This window comes from Aegilops tauschii, chromosome 6 (genome assembly GCF_002575655.3).
Source record: "Aegilops tauschii subsp. strangulata cultivar AL8/78 chromosome 6, Aet v6.0, whole genome shotgun sequence".
Classification (NCBI taxonomy): Eukaryota; Viridiplantae; Streptophyta; class Magnoliopsida; order Poales; family Poaceae; genus Aegilops; species Aegilops tauschii.
Window position 1 is genome coordinate 490733239 of NC_053040.3, and position 18632 is coordinate 490751870.

Here is an 18632-nt window from a genome sequence, read left to right on the forward strand (position 1 = left end):
TGTCCTATTCGGACTAGGGGGGAGGGGCGCGCGGCGCTTGCCCTGGCCGCCTCTCCTCTTCTCCACTAAGGCCCACTATGGCCCATTAACCCCCGGGGGGTTCCGGTAACCCCTCCGGTACTCCGGTAAAATCCCGATTTCACCCGGAACACTTCCGATATCCAAATATAGGCTTCCAATATATCAATCTTCATGTCTCGACCATTTCGAGACTCCTCGTCATGTTCGTGATCACATCCGGGACTCCGAACAACCTTCGGTACATCAAAACATATAAACTCATAATATAACTGTCATCGAAACGTTAAGCGTGCAGACCCTACGGGTTCGAGAACTATGTAGACATGACCGAGACATGTCTCCGGTCAATAACCAATAGCGGAACTTGGATGCTCATATTGGCTCCCACATATTCTACAAAGATCTTTATCGGTCAGACCGCATAACAACATACGTTGTTCCCTTTGTCATCGGTATGTTACTTGCCCGAGATTCGATCGTCGGTATCTCAATACCTAGTTCAATCTCGTTACCGGCAAGTCTCTTTACTCGTTCTGTAATACATCATCCCGCAACTAACTCATTAGTTGCAGTGCTTGCAAGGCTTAAGTGATGTGCATTACCGAGTGGGCCCAGAGATACCTCTCCGACAATCGGAGTGACAAATCCTAATCTCGAAATACGCCAACCCAATAAGTACCTTCAGAGACACCTGTAGAGCACCTTTATAATCACCCAGTTACGTTGTGACGTTTGGTAGCACACAAAGTGTTCCTCCGGTAAACGGGAGTTGCATAATCTCATAGTCATAGGAACATGTATAAGTCATGAAGAAAGCAATAGCAACATACTAAACGATCGAGTGCTAAGCTAACGGGATGGGTCAAGTCAATCACATCATTCTCCTAATGATGTGATCCCATTAATCAAATGACAACTCATGTCTATGGCTAGGAAACATAACCATCTTTGATTAACGAGCTAGTCAAGTAGAGGCATACTAGTGACACTCTGTTTGTCTATGTATTCACACATGTATCATGTTTCCGGTTAATACGATTCTAGCATGAATAATAAACATTTATCATGATATAAGGAAATAAATAATAACTTTATTATTGCCTCTAGGGCATATTTTCTTCAGGTAGGGGAAGAAACGGAGCTTGATCTAGCGAGACGCATGGGGGTGACACAGGAAGGTATACAGGTGCATGCTCCTCGCAGTGGAGGTAAAAACATAGCCTTGTTCTCTTGGGAGATTGTTCTTGCGTATGTGTGTGTGTGTTAAGTTATGAACCCGTTACCAAATTCTAAAGGGGTGATATAGATAGAGTTTTGCTATCCCCCTGCATGCTACGTTGCAGGTGTGTTTAAGTCTAATAACACGTGCCCACTACTTAGTAGTAACGGGTGCCTTTATCACTCAATGAAATGTCAAGCTTCATGGTTGCGGTAATACTCCAATTAATGTTGCAGGTTGTTGGACTCATGTCGCCCGAGTGAGGATACACCCTAGTGAGGATGCGTCTTTCTTGATCTGAACCGAGTGAAGGAAATCTCCACTCGCATAGTCCCGAGTGACTAAATCCTCATCAAGCAGGACGGTACGCTGGTATTTTGATAACCTGGGCCCGAGCCTTCATGGGTTGTTGCTAGGTTTTAAGTCACCATGGGCCTATCCGGTGGGAGATAGCCTCATCATTAGCCTCTGAACCCATCAGGATTTCGAGAACCGAGACTTGCAATCCGTTGGATCCAACTGATTGTTTATGGGGAATTGAATCCCAAATGTTTAGTTGAATCCCAATGAACTGTGTATTTGCTTAAAGAAAAATCCCGACGGGTTCTAGAAAGCCAATCTTTCATGGTTTGAATTGTAAAGAATCAAGCTTATTAGGAAAAGTTTGTGATACTCAATCATCTCTTGGGAGAGGCTAACTAGCGATCTGGCAGGGGATGTATCATAAAATCCGATTAATGAATGTGATGTTTGGGATGATTCTCTCAAAGAGATGCCAATCATTATCCCGAAGGAACACTAACTTTTCATCCACTCTAGATCCAAACTTGTGACTCCTATGTTTGGATCCTAGAAGAAGGATTAAACAATGCCACGGAGATATCGAATTCACCGCTTGCTCAAATGTTTCCGAGTGATCTGGCATTCTCGTTGAAAGGATCACCGGTATATATTTTCACAGAACTGATCCATGGAGTGTGAACGATCATAATTTTTTTCCTTTGTACTAGTTGTGCGTAAAACTTGGCATGCGGTTCTCACAGTCGGGATAACCTTCATCCAATTGAATGTTTTGCATGATGGTGTCTCTGAGCGGGCCAGAGGAAATCTTTTGCATGCATCAGCAATATTCACAACAAAATCTTAGGGATTCAACAAGTTGGCTTTGCACAGAAATGCCTTGATTCCCACTCTTGATCTCTCTTGACCTAGTATGCGCACTATATCAAGCATAGTGGGGGCGCAAACGATGCCTTCATTATCGCGCCCGCTTACGCCACTTGCCATAAAGGCTGCAGCTTTGCAAATGTGTGTCGTTGATCTAGAAAATGCGTGGCCGAGTATACACGTTGGTTGCAGCTCCTTTGCCATAGAAAGTGGAACATAGGGGAAAATATCAAATCCCTTCTCCCGTTCCCAAATTCCACCGTCGGGCTGCTCTAGTCTTCCCCACGCGAGGTCTCACTCCTCTCCTTCCACCATCGCCATGACCGGAGGCAAGACCTGAGTGTTGGGTGACGAAAGGGAACCGGGGAGTGTTATGAGTCATATGATAATTGAATGAAACAATATGCACATTCACACTTCGCTAGATAGCTAGGCCCAACAATGTCTAGGCTGGGGATCAACTTGTCCTCGAGGCATTTGTGGTCAGGCGAACCAAGCTTGAACTATGGATATGAGAGAATAGAAAATTACACTTGGTGAGATCAATATCATTTCATGTTGCTTCCTATGGAGAAAGATTTTCCCACTAAATGACACATTCATTATTCCTTGAGATCTACCTAGTCCATAAGACTGTGGCATGAGCATGTAAGGCAGTGCCATCGGTGTTTTTAGACGGTAGATCTAAACTTGGTGCTCCCTATGACCCATATTAATTGTCTCTGACTTGGTACAAAGTTGTACTAAGTTAGTGACAATTGATATGGATGGAGGGAGTAATACTTTCAGCCCAAATGCATTTTTAGCTGGCTCACACGGAAGATAGGGTGAATTTTAAAACCATCCCGGACAAGGAGTTTGTAAGAAACATGAACAACTTTGCTCAGTATTTTGAAAATGCCATGATACTTTATTTGCAGTTTTATATGGCCTCTACATCCAAAAGATGCAAGCGTGCAGGGTTCCATTTTGAGGTATACCATGTCACCTAGTGAGAAGTGTCTCTCATTTTGGAGGAGATGTTGTTTTGACTTGAGTGAGCTTGGTCTACTTACTTTATACGGATGATTTAGCATCAATATCTAAGGGGCCAGAAATAGCCAGCTCACTAGTGAGAGGTGGGGGAAAACCATAGTGCTTGGAATGGAGACATTTTTAGAGCAATGTGATGACCATTTTTTGCATTAGTATTCTGCTACATATAACCAAGAAGCCCATTTTTTTTGGGTTCATTGAACTCCAGGCATCTTAGATAAGTTTCACACATTGATTGTATCTCTTTGTTTGACCACCCGATTGTGCGTGATATGTTGAGTTGTACCTCAAGTTGATATTGTATCTCACGTTTCCTTTTTATCTTAATTATTACTTAAAAAGTCCTAGGGGCTCCTCCCCGTCTAGCTATCAGTGAAGTCATTAGCAAGAACTTTAATTTCAATGAGTAAGGGTGTGCCAGTGATGTAGCGACGAGGTATTAGCAATAATTACGGCGATGTATGCTAAAAAGAGAGATAAACACCGTATTTGGTTTCGTGGGCCCCTCCCCCTTACCGCTATCCAAGCCATGCGCGCGTCTCCGGCGACCCACCGCCGCCCGACCCGTCGCCGGGCTGCGCCTCCCTCGTCGCCGCGCGGACCCCCTCGACCCCGCTGCGCGCCCGGTGCCCTCTCCGCCTTCCTCCACCCCAAAACCAAGCCCTAGCTCCGCGCGCCATGGCTCCCGAGGTACGTACGTACATCTCCGCATCCTCCATTCTTCGTTCGTTCTGTCTCATGCCAGTGCCCCGGGCATGCCCAGCGTTGGGAAGTACTCACGCGGAGGCTGGGTCCGTGGGCCGCTGGCTAGGGTAGGGGAGGCTCGGGCGGCGATCAGCCCCGCCACATTTCGCCCTGTCTCTTTTTCCTTCTCGTCTGTTCTAGCTATTGCCTGTGGCGACTCGCCGTGATACTGTCTCGTAGCGGAGTCCTGTCTGTGTAACTGTGCCAGCGAGTCTGGTGGTGCGTGAGCCATGACTATGGCTTCTGCGCTATTGTGAAGGCTGAGCTGCGCTGGGTGGACGGAATGGTTGAGTATGGCGTTAGCGCGTCAGTACCAAGTCTTCCTGGACAGTGTCCGCCATTGAAAAAGCTCAGGTGGGCTACTGATATGAGATTTTCCAGCATTTTTGTGTGGATGTTGGGGTATGGAACTGCATGACTTACATTGTGGTTTTGAACTTCAGGCAGGAGTATGATGTCCGTGAAGAACGGAGGGAGCGAGCTGGAATTTCTAGAGAAACTAAGTTTGCAGGTCATCTTGCAGATTGGATTTTGCTATTCATTTGGTCTAATACTCCTATTATTTTACCGAAAAAGGGTTTCCCCCCGCTTTGTATTCCAAAGCAACCAACACCGATACAGAATCGCTGGGGTGAACAGCACAACAAGCCCAAAAGAAAAAAGAAGAAGAAGCAAATGCCAACAACGGCAACTCAACAGAGCGCGGATGACCCGCCACCGCTATGCCCACCAGAGACAAACCACTGCAACCCGAGGCTCCGGACCACCGCATACAAAACAGCACCTCCAAGAAGGAAAGCGACGCCGACGACGCTACTGCCCGGACATGTCCTAGGGTTTCCCCAGCACGCGGAGGAAGGTGGGGGATGGATATCACCGACACCCTCCAGGAAGGAATGGTGGCACCCGCAGGTGTCACCGCATCGGGGCCGAAGACCGGCAAGGATTTCTCCCGTACTCCAATCCCCACTGCCCAACGGACCAGAGCCGACCAGCCAGACCGCCGCCCACCACCATGCGCCATCGCGGTTGCGCCGTCACCCACGCCGCCTCACTGCGAACACCAACACGAGGCCAAGAGGGCCGGAGAGAAGCGCCCCGCGGAGGGAGAAGCAGCACCGAAGCCGAACGGGAGGGAACCACCTCCACCGCTGTCGTGCGGGAGGCCAGAGCCTCCGGCACTGTCGCGGTAGCCGTCCGAAGGCGGCAGCAGGGCATGCCAGGCCACCCCTGGCCCAGCCAGGCCCGAAACGGCCCCGCTAAGCCCCACCGCCACGCTGCAGCAAGCCGGCGATGGCGCCGCCAGCACCCTGCCGCTCATCGCCTCTCCCCGCCTCCCGGAAGCCACGAAGCAGACCCACCCCGCCACCGGCCCGCCCAGGCCCAGATGGGGCCCGAAGGGCCCAGATCTGGGCCGAGCGGGCGCCGCCAGACCGCGACGCCGCCATCCCGAAGTCCGCCCCCGCTCGCGCCAGGAGCCCCCGCCGCCGCGCTGGACCGCCGCCGCCTAGAAGCACCGCCCGGGGTCGCCCCGTCCCGCGTCGGCGGACACCCGAGAGGGGAAAAGCTAGGGGGCCGCCGCCACCAGCGTCGCCCGGGCCAGGCCCACAGCGGGCGCCGGCGACGGTGGCAGAGAGGAAGGGGGAGGGAGAGGCGCGCGGGGGAGAAGGCTGGGCGCGGCCGGCCGCCCGCGGGGGCGGCGCGGTCGCGGGAGAGAAGAGGAGAGGGGACTAGAGTTCATACTCCTATTATTTTACAGTGTGGCAACCCATTCGATTTCAAATTTGACCAGGTAGAATCAGTCATTTTGCAGTCCTCTTCCCCTCACAGCTGAACACAATGTGATAAGGTAATGATTTCTTCCTGATGTAGCATTTGAGCTCATACCATAAGTTGATTTAGCTTCTTTTGTGCTTCCAATTGTAGTGAAGCTAAAGTTAGTTTGCATTTGCTGGATCACCTCATGTAGATTCAGCTGAGAGTTGCGGCAAACCAGGAAGTCATCGTGTCACTAAACCAACACAGCAGACAATCTTATGATTTTTGGTGGAGATAACAATGCTGTTGTGAACTAAAAAAAACAATGGTGTTGTGAAGGACATAATTGTAAAGAAAGGATCCAGAAGAACTAATTTAGCCCAACTCAGGCAGTCTTCTGATGGCAACAGCATCACCTCGTGCAGATTCAGTTGAGAGTTGCAGTAAATCAGGAAGTCATCATGTCACGAAACCAACACAGAAGACAATCTTATGCTTTTTTTGGAGATAACAATGGTGTTGTGAAGGACGAAATTATAAAGCAAGGATCCAGAAAAACTACTGTAGCTCAACTCAGGCGGTTTTCTGATGGCCACAGCAGAAAGAATTTGATGATTCTGGCTTGTCACACGCCTTGGAGTGAAGAGTTAGGCATATGATCGATGCAACAGGTCAAAGCCATGTAGGGAGAGTGCTGATGTGACTTCTGTTGCATCTCCTGTGATTCCTGCTACAGTTTCTGAACCAACAGATGCAAGGGCTGTAACCAAGGGAAAACAATCAGATGATCTTGGTGTATCCTGTGTCCAAGTTTAAACCTGGCAGGACCAAAGTGTGAGAATGGGCATCTGCACATGATGAGACAGAAACTTGCTCTGCTGATGAGAAGGTTGGCAATGATCATCTGGATGAAGATATGGCCCAAGTCCATGTAGGTAAACTGGATAACAAAAGTATGATTCCTGTCTGTGCTGTCCAAACTGACACTTTGCACCAAAATGCAATGTATCCAAGACATCACCAGTACTAACGGAAATCATGCAGATGACAATAATCTAGTTCCATTGAAAATTGATATAAAGTCTCATGAAGATCTGAACATCAGTGGTATTCTCTAGCAAGGCTGTTGAGGAACGTGCACAACTGGAAGGTTTTTTTTTTCGCGAATACGCAAAGCTTGCGTACCATTTCATTGGTAGAAGGAATAGAACGTGTGCAGAGGGTACAACTGGAAGGTTTTAGCAGGCCTACTTCTGTGATCGAAATTTCCAGTTCTGTACCACCTGAAGTTAGTACCATTTGTTCGTGTGAAAGTTGAAATGGAGATTTGTGATGACAGTTGCACAGAAGGATACAAGCTGCCCATATCCGGGACACATTATGAACAATAAGGGAAGTCCAGGTTTGGAGAGGACTGTCAGTTGTCATGGCCCATCCTATCATTGTAGGCTCAGCTTCAAATACTTCGCTTGATTCTACTCTAACACCATCATTAAGACCCGATGGGTCTAATGTGGAGAGTGAGATTCAAAAATATGGAGAGATGAAGACGAAGAATCTATCCTTAGAAAAGCTCGTCTTATAAGAAGGTACTGTTAGTGTATTTAATTTCTATCCTCTAATATTAATCGTGTTCTAGAAAGAGTGAAGATAATTTTGTACAATAGATGGGTCTCAGGAGAGTTTGTGAACGATCTCCATGTATATCCTTAGAGAAGAGCCAGCAGTATGTTAACAAATGTAGCGAACTTAATAGTTGTAATGATCTAAATTGACACAATCAGCATGTTTTGTGTCTGTTGCAAATTTAGTGACCTGACAAATTAATTTTCAGATTCAGGGATTTTAGTGATAATTCAGTGCTAGTTTAGGGACCATGGTCCAATTTATTCTTTTTCTAGAGTTAGTCTTGTTGTCCTGGTTTAATCTGATGGTCTGATTAACAGGAATGCCTATGGATAATTACGGCTGCATCTCAAAATGTGCAATTGGATTGCCTTTGATGGTCTGGCCAAGTTTGACCAAGCAATCATTCTTAGAAGCAGAAATCTATCATTAGAAGCCCTGCAAAGGGTGTCATGAGTTTTTGGTGTTCAGCTGAGGCTTTCCTACCTACTGGCTGAACAGCTAAAGTGACGCAATAAAATGATTCAAGTATGCTAGTAGAGACAACCTTTTGTCACGGCTTGTAGTGTATACGTTGTCATGACATCGCGCATGTATCGCTCTAGTACCGGTATATTCATGGATCTTTATAGAAACTGAATAAAATGGAATTCTTTAACAGTTTCACCCTCACAAAATCATGTTTAGTGTCTATGATCTCTGAGATTGACATTATCTGTGGATTTGCAGGGCAATGAATCCATAGAAACGGAACAGTCTATACATCCTCTTCGATCTCATATTCAGGATCATGCTGTTCGATTTCTCGAATATAACATTCAGGCTTCTGATTCTGCTGTGTTTACTGAAGCACCACCTACTCCTGACAGGCTGAATGACTTTGGCATCTTGAAAGCATGTGATCATCTTTCACAGGTTATTTGTCACAACTTTCTATAGTGTTGATGATTATTAGTTTCATTACTTTCTTTTTGTAAGACATCTCATGCTTAGTGTCCTGATATATACCCGTAGGCACAATTACCCCTGTTTTCGCAACTAGAAACATGCTCACATTTAACTCGGCAAGCATCGTTTCTGATTCTTTTTTTCTCTCTAGGGTTTTTCTACGCAGTACCGCTGGTGCACTGCTGGCATACAGGGAGTCCATGGAATCTCTTTTCATGTATCATAAGGTGAAGAGAAGTTTATTCGCAAAAAAAAAAATGGTGAAGAGAAGCTTTATGCACACATCTCACAACATGATGAATATACTTTGTTTTTTTCGTTTTTGTTTTTCTTTGCTTATGTTTGTCACATAAATGGACTGACAATATACGTGCAAGCAAATAATGAACATAGTTTGTTTCTTCCATCTCTCTTTATACTACCTTACTAGAGTACTGTACTGAACCACGCCATGGACGGCACATATTTAAGAAATTAGAAAAACCCCACCCCAACAACTTCAGACCTTGTCAACCAGGCACATTTCCTTCACAGCTGTCAAAGCCATCCCCCTAGCTTCAGATTCAGGTTCAACAGCGCTGCACGTTTCTTCAGTTTCGTCAGAGTCTATCTGTCAGGCTCGATCTAAGGTCTGACGAAGAACTTTCAGGAGTTCAGTGTAAAAGTAGCAAATTTGTGGAGACAAATCACTAAGATCTACTTGAACTAAGGAGGTAGGTTTAGGCCAGCCGGAACACGGCGGCTAGGGCTACAACCCGATTCATAAATCTCAGTCCTCTCCCATCCAGGGGCTCGGCTTTATAGCATTACAAGCATGTAAAAAGAGAGAGAGGTGCCTTCAGTGGCAAAAAGAAAAAGGTACTCCTAAATTCAAACTACTACAGGTGAATGTGCGGTAGCCGTCAGATTGAAGATCGGTTGCTATTGGATATCGGGGAGGCGAAGCGGTAAATTCCCAACTGACTGTCAGCTCGAAGATGGACGTCGCTCCTTGCATCCGACACTACTGAACAGGATGCTTTGACAGTTTCAGAGAAACAGAGCAGATTCAGACTAACCGGCCTGACAGTATCTTCAGAAACGCTCCCTCAGAGCTGCCTGTTTTCTCCTCCTCCTTACCACGATCTGGCTTGCTGGTTGTCCCATCCAGCAGCGTACATTGCCGCCTGATTGAGGTCCAGCTTGCCCCCCAAGCTGGAGCATTTGGAAAGCGTTGCTGCAACACATAGTGGTCCTGGCCATTGTTGCAGGTAACGGGGTCCATCTCACCAGCACCTCAAGGAGAGGCACATTGTCCCTTTTGTCCAACCGACGCTCCAGAATCAATTCCGGTTCCACCGGCAGGCAATCCAGGGTGAGGCCAGGAGGTAAATCCGCAAAGACAGGTCTATGATCTGCCAAGTCCAGTTTTGTAAGCCAATTCGACCAACCTTGGAGAGGATCTTGTATGGCCCAAAATACTTAAAGGCCAACTTGGGGAAGGCCTGCTAATGACAGAATGCTGAGCATAGGGCTGGAGTTCGAGGAACACTTGGTCACCTTCCTGGAACTCTCAATGTTGAAGTGGAACAGAGTGAGCTGCTCTGTCTTGCAGCAGAGCACCAACTTCAGTACTATCATCAGTAGGAGAAGCAGGTAGAAAACCAGCAGTAGGATCTGTACCGAAAGGGGAACAAGCCAGTGAGGGGTGGTGAGAAGAGTTATACGAAAACCCAGCCTTGAGCAGCCAAGAAGACCATTTTGTGGGGGTTGCATTGGCTGCAGACCACAAATACATCTCACGAGTCTGATTGACTCGTGCTGTCTGGCCATGAGACTGGGGATGATAAGCTGTGCTGAGTGCTAACTGAAAAAATGTACTTATAAATCTTGAAAAAATGTACTTATAAATCTTATCCCTATCTGATACTATTGATCTGGGTATACCATGTAACTTGACTATATCAAAGAATATTTGAGATACTTTAGCAGCCGTGTATGGATTTTTCGGAGGAAAGAAGTGTGCACGTTTTGTATATCTGTTCACCACGACAAAAATGACTGAATGGCCATTGGATTTAAGCAGACCTTCTATAAAATCCATAGAGAGGTCTTGCCAGAACCCTGCGGCACTGGCAGTGGCTAGAGAAAAGCTAGGTGTCTAGCAGTGTTAATGTTTAGCCTTCATTGCTCTACAAATTCAGTGACATCCCTTTTTAACCCAGTACAAGCAAAGAGTTTCTGAATTCGTTGAAATGTGTTTTGAATGCCTGAGTGGCCTCCTAGGGCAGATGCATGAACAAATCTTAATTTGCAGAGAGAGCCTTGGCTCAGTGGTTGGGCATGCGGTTGTGCAGCCTAACGACCCGAGTTCAATTCCTAGAATTGACAGGTGATGCACAGGGGGTTTTCCCCCATTTATTGAGGATCAAGTTTGGTGTGTGGTGAAACCACTCATCAAAAAATATCTTGATACTCATTTTAGAAAATTCTGAGGACCATGTTTATCTTGGTACTCATATTAAAATGGCCGTATGCATCCCTAGTTGGTGCAGAGGCCGGGGAAGTGAAATTCTCCCCCATTTAGTGGTTTGTTCAGAGGGAGGTGATCCTCACCAAAGATAATTTGGCCAAGCGAAACTGGAATGGATGTAAGAAGTGCTGTTTTTGTGATAAGGATGAAACAATTCAACATCTTTTTATTTCCTGCCCTTTCACGACTTTGATTTGGCGCACGCTTCATGTTGCATATAATTTGCCACCACCAACAAGTATCCCAAATTTGTTTGGAAACTGGTTGGTTGGTATCAACAAAATACTTAAGGGTCATATCCGTGTAGGGGTTTGTGCCTTACTTTGGGCAATTTGGAATTGCCGGAATGACTGTGTTTTTAACAGGTCTCGCTCTATTAACTTTTTGCAGGTTATCTTCAGAGCCACCGCATCGATCCGTATGTGGTCATCACTTCAGCGTGGGGACGCTGGGGGGCTCATGGCCTTTGGGTGCAACCGTCTGGAGATGGTTTCACAGGCGTTATTCAACCGGTTTGGCTGGCATGCCACTAATAGATTATGTGGTTAAGTCATGTAATCTTTCGTTTGTACCCACTATTTGTGGTGTTTTCTTTTTCTTTTTGCCGTTTTAGTTGATACTATGTACGTTTCAGACCTATTTATTTCCTTTTAATAAAATTGGTTGTGTGCATCATGATGATGCAGAGGCCGGGGTCTTTTCCCTTTTCAAAAAAAAAAAAAAGTTTAGTCTGCAAAGCTGCATTAGCACCAACACATATCTTGCCCTCTTTCCAAACAATGCCATCCACTAGATAAAATCCATCTTCATCAGGATTGTGCAAAGCCAACTGCTGAAGCACCTTCTGTCCAGAGCTGTCAGTTGCATAGGAATTCAGTACCTCCTGTAACTAGAGAGGTTGGACTACAGAAATGGCCTGTAAATCCAACTGTTGGGCCACATGTGAGAGTGCATCGGTTGCTTTGTTATCCACTCCCTTTTTCATACTGGAACTGATACCGCAGTCCTATAAGCTTAGTCATAGCCTTCTTTTGTAAGTCCAAAGAAAGAGATTGATCAGCCAGATGGCATAAACTCTTATGATAAATCTTGATGACAAATAGTCCTCTGACCAAATAGGATCTCCATTTATCAATGGCCATAATGATGGCAAGGAATTCTTTCTCATAGATAGATAGTTTCTGATTTTGCATCCCTAAGGCCTGCTATAATAAGCAATTGGGTGGCCCTCTTGAGAGACAACTGCCCTAACTCCTCTAGCACAGATCTGTTTCAGTGACACTGTTTGGTGAAGTCTGGTAGGGCGAGCACAGGTGTAGATGCCATTGCCTTTTTGAGCAGCTCAAAAGCTTATTGTGTAGCAGCCGTCCAGATGAACGTCTTGTTCTTTTGTAAGAGCAAGGTGAGAGGTTTGTCCAATAGGTCATATCCCTGGGCAAACTTTCTGTAATGGCCTGTTATTAATCCCAAAACCCTCTTAGTTGAGTCACATTTGCAGGGGTGGGCCGTTGGAGCATTGCTGCAGTTTTTTGTGGATCATTGGTTACACCTTGGTGAGGAAGATGCGCCCAAGGTATTCCAATTGAGAAACAGAAAACACACACTTGGTTGCCATGGCAAAGAACTGATTATGCTGCAGCACAGAGAACACCTGCTCCAAATGTTGAACATGCTCGGTTGGGACTATAGATAAGGATGTCATCCATGCAAACTAGCACAACAAATTTCATCATGAATGGATCAAATATAGCATTCGTCAAACACTGAGAAGTACCCGGGGCATTTGTTAAGCCAAAAGGCATAACTCGGAACTGAAAGTGACCATGTTGGGTTTTAAATGTTGTTTTCTGTTCATCAGCTTCTAGCATTCATTCTGATCTGGTGTAACCACTTCTTAGACCCAGTTTAGAAAAGTAAGCGGCTCCTGTTAGTTCATCCAAAAGTTCTTCCAAATGGGAATGGAAACTTGTTTTTGATGGTGGCCGCTTTCGTGATCAAATTGCCTATGAGAAGGCAGTGTATTTGGTTCAGAGAAAATATCCTCGTATTTGATTAGCTGATTCTGAACCAGGGAAGGAACTTCAGACTGAACTTCAGTAGTGTGGGGCAGCAGCAGAGCTGTGGCCCACAGCTCATTCCCTTTGTACAAAGTGTCAATTTGCTCTAAAGTGGCCTCTGTGAGTATGCTGAGGGGAGAAGACACTACTACTTGAAGTCTCACTGAATTGCCCTCATAATCAAACCGATTCCACTTTGTCTACCCAATTACATTTCAGGACTGTATTGGACCAACTAGTCAATTCCCAGAACGGCATCAGAACTACCCAATCAACCATGTTATCTGGGAAAGTTCAGTTGAGCTGGTTAGTATGTCACCATTAGCTACTTTGACCTGCACCGTTGGCCTGGAAGTAACTTATAGATTTAGTTTGTCGACAAACTCTTGATTAGAAAGCTGCGAGAACTGCCAGAATCAACAAGAGAGGCACCTGATTACCTACCAAGGCCGAGAGGGTATCCTGTGAAACGAGTAAACCAGTGTACCCGCTGCACCAGCGATTTATGGACCGTTTGATGCAAAAGAGAGGGACATGATGCAGTTCAGAAGATGTGCGGCTGGTTCATTTGCAGACAAAACCTCGGAAAGTCACCGTATTCGATGAGCTCATAGTACTGATCTCTGATCTTCCCCCGACCCAGGCGTCTCTCTCTCTCTCCCTCTCTCGCCCTCTTCTGTACCATGCTCACTAGGGTTAAGAAATTTCATTTGGTCTCTCCCTGACTCCCTCTGGAGCACCAGTTGAGCTTACCCTCTCTCTTGTATATATGGGTATGTAACGGATCTGGTGAAGAACAACAGGGATCGGAAGAGAGACAAGACTTGGGGGAGTAGAAGAAAGAAACTTATTTCTTCATTGATAATTTTGATTGGTTACAAACCCGGGCTTATAACCATGCCCACTCACACTGACACCGAGACCCCACCCCAACAACTCCAGACCTCGTCAACTAGGCAGAGACGCCTTTCCCCCAGCTTCAGCTTCAGGCTTGGCAGTGTTGCACGTTTCTTCAGTTTCGTCAGGTGTAACTTCAGAACCGCTACTTCGGAGCTGCCTCCTTATCATGATCTGGCACGCTGGTGCACTACCGTGCTGGTGGTCCTATCCAGCAGTGTGACATAAGGCTTCACTTCCGTGCCCCAAATTGCTGTCCGCGGAGGTCTTCAACAGTTTTACCACTGTATGAAAAACTCTAAAGTTCTGTCTCATTATCTGGTTACCTTCAGTTTACGGTCTGAAGTTCTGTACTGCATGGATGCCAAGGATTTCTGTAGCCATTTTTTTTAACCTTTTGTCGTCAACACTTTATATTTCTTGTGGAAATATGTTTAAAAGAGTTAATAATTGCAGAAAATCGGTAGCACTGAATCTCATGCTATTACTGATGCTTTTAGCCTTCTACATTTTGTTACAGATGTTTCAAGTGGAGACACAAACTCCTCACCAAGATGATCAAATTTCATTACATGGTGAGTGCTTGGGGAGGAAGAATGTGAATTATGCATCAACTGTTCATTTTGACAGACAATTGCCATATGATGGCAGTGAAGCGTGGACTAATAAAGCTAACAAGAACAAACATAAGAACCTAAGATACAAGACTTCCCAAAATACAACCAATCCACATACTTCTGCTATAAAGGTTAATTCATTGTCCATGCTCCCCGTTTATTGTTGCTTGGGGTGATATCTTGCCAGCATTCCGTGTAAGTCCTCAGCCTGGGGTTCCGCCCGAAGAAGCGGAGGCTGCCCAATCTTCTTTATGTACATGGTGCACTTGTAGCCTATGTCATACTCCCTCTGTTCCTAAATATTTGTCTTTCTAGAGATTTCAACAAGTGACTACATACGGAGCAAAGTGTGTGAATCTACACTCTAAGATATGTCTATATACATCCATATGTGGTTGTCCATTTGAAATCTTTAAAAAGACAAATATTTAGGAACGGAGGGAGTACATGATAAAACATCTGCTCTTCATGTATTTTGAGAGAAAGCTTAAATAGCTCCTAACATGGGGATGGATGTCGTGTTTTTATGTTACCATAGTTGCGAATGGTGGTCAACATACTTCTAAGAAGCTTAAAATTATGAAGCAAGGGTAAGATATATTAAACAAGAAGCTTCTGAATCACGGATGAGCAATATGACACATCCTGCTTAATTTTTAAATATCATCACTAATAGGGATTGTGGGAGAAAAGTCAAAGCACTAAAGGTATTATCATGTCTCTACGTTAGAACTCCATTCCTTTTCTTTTGTTTGCATAGACACTATATGGTCACCACTGATGAAACCTTGTCATTTTGGCAACTGGAATTATTACTAACTGAAAATGTTCAAGTTCTATAAATGTTCAGGTTCTGAAAATGTTCAGGTTCTGAAAATGTTCAGGTTTGGACTTGTAGCTGTACTTTGCAATTTTGGACAACATGGATCTGATCAACAACAGAAAATTAGAAAAACACAGAGCTCTATAGATCAACATGTGTATCAACTTTTTTGGCAATAACTTTGTTGATCAACATGGTCTGAAGAACCTGTACTGTACTGTTCCTAATTTTATTCACACATGATAAGTCCAGGTCATAAAAATTCCATGATGTTCCTTACTGCTCCACAATCAACAGGATTGTACACAGGGACAATTAACAAGATTACTCCATGATGTGAATAATTAGACAATTAGACAGACAGTACACAGGGACAATTAACAGGATTACTCCATGATGTTCCTTACTGCTCCACAATCTGGAGATCAGTTAACAGTAAGGGAAATTCAGTTAAATAGAGGCCTTGAGTAAATTCAGTTAAAGATGCATTAACAGCAAGGCCTTGAGTAAATTTAGACTTGCTAACAGCATGTTCTGATCCACTAACAGATCATCGCGGTACACAGTGAGAGCATCTGAATAGGCTAATACCTGCTGATCATAAGCATCGACGGCATCATCATCGAGAGCCTTGGCTGCATCCCGGTCAGCCTGAGAAGCATCAGCAGCAAGGACCGGTGGCACCGGGGGTATTGGGGCCACGGGCGCAACAGGGCATGGCGGACAGGGGACCTCGCCAGAGAGAACACCCCACAGAAGAAGACCGCGCATATGGATACGCATGAAGCCCACAAACTCAGCATAGTTGGTGCCATCGAAGATCACCGAGCACCGAGGGACAGCAACAAAGCCTGAAGAAGACATAAGGAGCCCTTTTTTTAGTCAACTGCTACTGTAGGCCCGATCTGGATCGGGGAGAACTCTCACAAGGCCAGAGACCGAGCGAGGGGGATCGAGCGGGCGACCCAGGCCCGATCTGGATCGAGGACCAGCAGATCCAGAGGAGAGCGAGCGAAGGGGAGGGCGCCCGAAGGTAGCAGCGCCCGCTGTTGGGGATCGTTGCAGAAATTAAAATTTTCTACGCATCACCAAGAACAATCTATGGAGTCTTCTAGCAACGAGAGGGAAAAGAGTGCATCTACATACCCTTGTAGATCGCGAGCGAAAGCGTTCAAGTGAACGGGGTTGATGGAGTCGTACTCGTCGTGATCCAAATCACCGATGACCGAGCGCCGAACGGACGACACCTCCGCGTTCAACACACGTACGGTTGGGGAAGACGTCTCCTCCTTGATCCAGCAAGGGGGAGGAAGAGGTTGATGGAGATCCAGCAGCACGACGGCGTGGTGGTGGAAGTAGCGGGGACCTCGGCAGGGCTTCGCCAAGCTCAGCGAGAGGGAGAGGGAGGCGCCAGGGGCTGTGGTGCGGCTGCCCTCCCTCCCCCTCCTATATATAGGCCCCCTGGGGGGGCGCCGGCCCTAGGAGATCTGATCTCCAAGGGGGGCGGCGGCCAAGGGGGTTGGCTTCCCCCCCAAGCCAAGTGGGGGGCGCCCCCACCCCTAGGGTTTCCAACCCTAGGCGCAGGGGAGGCCCAAGGGGGGCGCACCAGCCCACCAGGGGCTGGTTCCCCTCCCACTTCAGCCCATGGGGCCCTCCGGGATAGGTGGCCCCACCCGATGGCCCCAGGGACCCTTCCGGTGGTCCTGGTACAATACCGGTGACCCCTGAAACTTTCCCGGTGGCCGAAACTGGACTTCCTATATACAATTCTTTACCTCCGAACCATTTCGGAACTCCTCGTGACGTCCGGGATCTCATCCGGGACTCCGAACAACTTTCGGGTTACCGCATACTAATATCTCTACAACCCTAGCGTCACCGAACCTTAAGTGTGTAGACCCTACGGGTTCGGGAGACATGCAAACATGACCGAGACGACTCTCCGGTCAATAACCAACAGCGGGATCTGGATACCCATGTTGGCTCCCACATGTTCCACGATGATCTCATCGGATGAACCACGATGTCGAGGATTCAATCAATCCCGTATACAATTCCCTTTGTCAATCGGTACGTTACTTGCCCGAGATTCGATCGTCGGTATCCCAATACCTCGTTCAATCTCGTTACCGGCAAGTCACTTTACTCGTACCGTAATGCATGATCCCGTGACCAACCACTTGGTCACTTTGAGCTCATTATGATGATGCATTACCGAGTGGGCCTAGAGATACCTCTCCATCATACGGAGTGACAAATCCCGGTCTCGATCCGTGTCAACCCAACAAACACTTTCAGAGATACCTGTAGTGTATCTTTATAGTCACCCAGTTACGTTGTGACGTTTGGTACACCCAAAGCACTCCTACGGCATTCGGGAGTTACACGACCTCATGGTCTAAGGAAATGATACTTGACATTGGAAAAGCTCTAGCAAACGAACTACATGATCTTTGTGCTATGCTTAGGATTGGGTCTTGTCCATCACATCATTCTCCTAATGATGTGATCTCGTTATCAATGACATCCAATGTCCATAGTCAGAAAACCATGACTATCTGTTGATCAACGAGCTAGTCAACTAGAGGCTCACTAGGGACATGTTGTGGTCTATGTATTCACACATGTATTACGATTTCCGGATAACACAATTATAGCATGAACAATAGACAATTATCATGAACAAGGAAATATAATAATAACCATTTTATTATTGCCTCTAGGGCATATTTCCAACACCCGCAGCCGGCCGAAGAAGAGGACGAGGGGTCGGGGGCGGCCAGAGCAGCGCCCACAGCCGGCCGGAGAAGAGGACGAGGGGCCGGGGGCGGCCAGAGCAGGAGGGGATGCACCCGAAGCAGGGAGAGGAGCGGGACGAGGGAGCCAGCGCTTGGCAAGGCTTGAGCGGTGGCGGATGCAGCGGGGCTCAGCCCATTCGGCAGAGAGGAAGGCCGGCACGACGGAGAGAAGGCAACTCTGGGCCAGACCAGAGGGGAGACGGCCGGAGATGGCCGGAGATGACCGGAGACGGGGGCGGCCGCACTAGGGACGGGGCGCACGGAGTTGCAGCGTGCGGGAGGAGGGGGCTAACCTAGCATCTGATACCATGTTGGATAATGAGCAACTGAGCTTTATTGAGGGCCAAAGGCCATTACATATACATGTGTGGTAAAGTGCATAAAACCCCTCGTACAATGGGGATATGACG

At 46.7% G+C, this 18632-nt stretch overlaps 1 long non-coding RNA gene across 1 annotated transcript; it reads left to right on the forward strand.

Annotated features, from left to right (window-relative positions):
* The first annotated feature begins 6155 nt into the window (after window positions 1-6155).
* LOC120966718 (uncharacterized) lies at window positions 6156-11658 on the forward strand. The gene is made up of 4 exons (XR_006665745.2): window positions 6156-7533; window positions 8300-8485; window positions 8670-8745; window positions 11421-11658. It is a non-coding gene; the product is annotated as an uncharacterized lncRNA (long non-coding RNA).
* Window positions 11659-18632: the final 6974 nt, after the last annotated feature.